We start from the raw sequence: 4,617 nt of genomic DNA on the forward strand, positions 1-4,617 counted from the left end.
CATTTTTTGAATGTTGAGTTTTATGCCAGCTTTTTCACTCTCGCCTTTCACTTTCATTAAGAGGCTCTTTAGTTTCAACCCCTGGAGGCATTTCTTATTCCCCTTTCTGTCTTTTCTCCACCATGAGGGCCCCCATTTATAGTTTTTAACAACATAGTTTAACAACAGACTCCTTCAATACATTCTATCCTTTTTCCCTCGTGTATATATATATTGTAACCGATCCGTCCTTCAGTTCACTGATCCTCTTTTCAGCTACGTCCAATCTGATGTTAAGCCCAGAGACTGAGTTCTTAAATTCAGTCACTGTTATTGTAAAGTTCTAGATTGGTTTTGATTCTCAGAAATTTCCCCTTTTGTCAAGTATATTTTTGAACAGGTGACATTTGCATCTGATACCTCTAGCATGCCTCTGATATGCTGATACATATCTCATACCTCTGGATCTGGTTCAGTTCTTTTCCTCTTGGTCCTGTTTGTTGTTACACCCTCTTTTGCTTTTTTGGTTGCATGTTGGACATTATGTTTGGAAAACCCTAGAGGTTCTGAGTGATGCTGCCTTCTCCAGAGTTTCCTCTGACGCAGACCTCCAGTGGGGACAGAGCTGTCTGTTCACTCAGGGCCTGAGGGACTTGAGGCTTGGGGGTCCTTGTAAGCTCAGTCTCAGCCGCCTTCACCCACCTTCCCCCTCCGACCCCAGGGAGGAGCTTTCCAGCGTCTCCAGTGTCTGGAAGCCTGGGGTGGCTCCCAGGGCCCCCCCTTCTCGGCAGGTCCTGAAGCCCACCGTCTCTCCTGAGCACCACGAGGTGACTGATAGTCAGCCCTCAGCCGGTTTGGGCAGAGTGTTGGGTACGTTTTCTGACATCCGGACTGACTCGTCAGGCCTGCGCTCGACTTTTTGTCTCCACAGCCCAAGGAACCCTCCAGAGCTGTGTTAGCCAGCCCCCTCTGCTTGACTTTTTCCCTTCCTTTTCTTCGCAGAGTCGGCTTTGCTCAGATGCCCCGAGGGAAGGAGCGGCCCTCTCAGTCTCCAGCTCCCTCACTGGGCTTCGCTTTTGTTTGAAATCTTGGATTGTGGCTGCCTAAGGACCTCTTTTAAACCTTAAAAGCTAAAAGCTAAAGCTTTTCTTGCTCTTAGTAGGCTGACCTACAAGATGCTTGCATCTGTCACTGGAAGTGGAGACACCCTGGGGGGTCTTCTGTCATCTGAAGCCACATGTAACAGCCACAGTAATTGTCTTGATCAAGTTTATTTGATACCAGGGAAAACAAGAACCAGGGGTCCTTGCTTGGTACCCACGGTTGTGTTTCTGGTCAGAATCCCCAGCTTGCCCGGGCTGTTTCAGTGCCACGTGAACTTGGGAAGGAGGTGGAGCAGGCGGCCCACGCGGCCTGGAGACAGAGGAGCCGGTCTCCCCTCTGCCTTGCCCCTGGCGGCCCAGGGCAGGCCTTGCGATGACAGGCTGCTGGTGGTGGAGGCCAAGGCTGAGGAGGGAGGGGTTACGTGACCTGTATTCTTTGCCATGGTCACATGTGGGTTTTCTTTTTCAGTTTGAAAAAATGACTGCTTTTAGTCTTCCCTCCAGTTTCACTTTAAGGTGGAAAATGAAGATTTTATTCGTAAAGTTGAGCACAGTGACTTTACAGTCTTTTTGAAAGCAACAGTTGATGTTTTAAGAACACATCTCAGAGAACTCCAGTAGATAAAGCTAAAAAAAGAGAATGTGTTCAGGGTGAACTGAGGGCGGGACCCCAAACCGTACTCTTGTCTCTCCCAGAGTGTGTAATTGCTGAGATGGGTGGATATAGGACCCCAAGCACCCTGGGGACCGAGGTCCTCAAATGACAGCAGGGGTCCGGGCTGAGCCAGGAGCAAGTGGCCTGTGCCCTGGCGAGTGGAGAGCCGCGAGGGTGGGAGTGGAGCCAGGAGAGGGGTGGGAGACTCAGGCGGGGTGTGGGAGGCGCTGGCTGTCGCAGCTCGAGGCAGGGACACCCCTGAACCTCCACCATGCAGCCCCCACGGGGCAGAGTCGTCTGGAAGCCAAGGGTCGAAGTTAAGAGGGCAAGTTCGCAGCAGGTTGAATGAACCCCTGCACGCACTGAGGGTTCATTTTAAGTGCCTGGAGCGAGGTGGGTCAAGCCCTTGCTGAGCTCGAGTGAGGGAGTCCGACAGGGAGGACCGAGCTCAGGGTGGGGGTGAGGGGCAGCTAGCGTGGTGAGTCCTCCTCAGCCGGGTGGGTTCTGGGGACGCCCTTGAGTTCAGGGCTGCCCTTTCAGTAGCCTCACTGGAGGCTTGTTTAGGGGGTAGAGGGGGCAGAAGCCCACTTAGAAGACATGCTCATTCCCAGGGGTGGTGGTTTCTGAAGGAGTTTATACTGGTTGGTTCGACTGTGACCCAGTACCTTGCAGGGTCATGTTTGACAGGGGGCCTGAGCCGTGGGCACAGCCTGCCTTCTCCTGCACTCCACACTCAATTGTTGTCTTTTTGGCTGCCCCTCCCCCCTCTCTGCACCCTTGACAGTGGGCCTGAGCCCAGCCCCCCTGTTGCCACGGAGCCCCTTGTGACTGAGTGGGTTCCAGTTCTGGGCTCCTGGGAGATGTGCTGGAGGCAGAGCCTTCATGCCATTTGGTGGTCATAGTGTGAGAGCAGTGGTCATAGTGTGAGAACAGTGTGTGTGAGAGTGGTGTGTGAGAGCAGTGTGTGTGTGAGAGCGGTGGTCGTAGTGCGAGATTGGTGGTGATAGCTCGGTAGCCGAGGTATCCTACCGTGAAACAGCAGTTGCCCCCGAGTGGGGGGCTGTCCCCATCCGCGAGGATGGGTCGCAGAAGGGCCCGCCTGTGGGCGTTATTCCAGCGCTGCAACCCCAAGGCAAAGGCGAAGACTAGGAAGGACTTGGCCTCAGCCCACGTCCTGGAAGCAGAGCGGCCTGAGGTGAGAGCAGCCAGGGGCTGGGCCCGTCAGATTGGCCCTCACCCGGCGAAGCATTGGGGTTGTGTTTCATTTTGTTAGCATGGTTGTGGGCCCTGCCGGCCAGGGCGTTGTGGCCGTAGCGGGCAGGATCGACCCCAGCAGGTTTACCTTGTAAGAGATTGTGCAGTTGCTGCGTGGAGGATGGGCGGGGGCCCCACAAGAAGGGAAACACTGGCTGGAGAAGTCACTGGGGCACGTGGACTGAGCTATAGGGTCAGTCCTTGAAGCAGAAAGGCTAAGCCCCTTAATGTCTCCCTTCTTGCAAAGAAAGGATATACGGGCTGGAGGAATCTCTGGGGCATGAGGATCGAGCTAGAGAGTCAGTCCTTGAAGCAGAAAGGCTAAGCCCGTTAATGTCTCCCATCTTACAAAGCACAGACCAGTGTGTCCAGTATTTTAATGACAGGTACCTACTGTTTACGTGTATGACATACACCCTCATAGCTACACATGTCTACTACATGCCTCTTACAAGTGCTGGGCACTGTTCTGGGTGCTGAACACTCAGTATGTAGTAGGGGATACGTAGCCCAGGATTTTCTAATCTCTGCAAAGAAAAAGAGAAGAATGAAAGACTCCGTGTGGTTCAGTTTGAGCAAGTTCACCACGTGGATGGCCCCGCATGCACGCAAATTGTGGTAAAGTACATATAACATAAATTTAACATTTTAACCGGTTGATTGAATGACTGGGTGGCTTCCGTGGAGTCAGGCTAACAGATGGCTTTGAGGTGCCATCCGCCTTTTTCCCAGAGGAACACTCCAAAGCCTTGTGGCCTTGTAGACCTTCCTTTTTTTCTTCACTCTCCCCAGTGGCTCTAGGTCACTGGTCTGTGTGTCGTTTAAGAATCTCTTTATCCACTTTGTTGTTAGGTTTACGTTTTGGAAAGTTTCTCAAATGTCCCTGGGTCTTGAGAAGGCAGGCTTGGATTCCAGGTTCTCTCCTGCCACGTGCCTGCCAGGTCGAGGTGGAGGCCGAAGGCCGGTCTGAGTTGTGGTGGCCTGTGTTGTCTTGGGGTCAGTGGACCCCTCTTCTCTGGAGGGGCATGGAGATCCTTTGTGTGGAGCCTGGAGAGACTTGACAGGGTCAGTCTTCACTGTCTCGCTGTCTTTTTAATTTGTTTGCATTTAGTTTCTCATTGAACTGTTTTCTAGGCGTTTCCAGCTCCTGAAGAACTACACACATGGAGGCAGCAGCTGCGTGAAAGACAAGAGGAGATCGCTCAGCTAAAAGCTGAAAGAAACAACACCAGGGTCAGTAGGGGGATTCTCACGTGTTGACATTTGCCCCGTGGGGGTCACCGCTGGCCTCCGTGTGCTGTCTTTAAACTTTGTCTGATTTTCAAGTCATTTTTCACATCTTCCCACTGAGCAGACCAGGGTGGATCAGTTCGGGGTTCTCATAGCCTTGCTTCAAATTTCTGATGAGAGCTAATGTAATTTTAGTACATATGAGGGGGGAGTTCTCTTAACTTACATTTTTGTCCACGCTACACTTTGTGTGAGATCTTAGTTCCCTGACCAGGGGTTAAAACCCATGATCCTTGAAAAAGCGTGGAGTCTTAACTACTGGACCCCTGGGGAAGTCCACTCTAACTTTCGACTGCACTGGCGGGATTCCGACGTGCCTTAGCGTGTTTCCGGCTA

This window comes from Bubalus kerabau, chromosome 14 (assembly GCF_029407905.1).
Source record: "Bubalus kerabau isolate K-KA32 ecotype Philippines breed swamp buffalo chromosome 14, PCC_UOA_SB_1v2, whole genome shotgun sequence".
Lineage (NCBI taxonomy): Eukaryota > Metazoa > Chordata > Mammalia > Artiodactyla > Bovidae > Bubalus > Bubalus kerabau.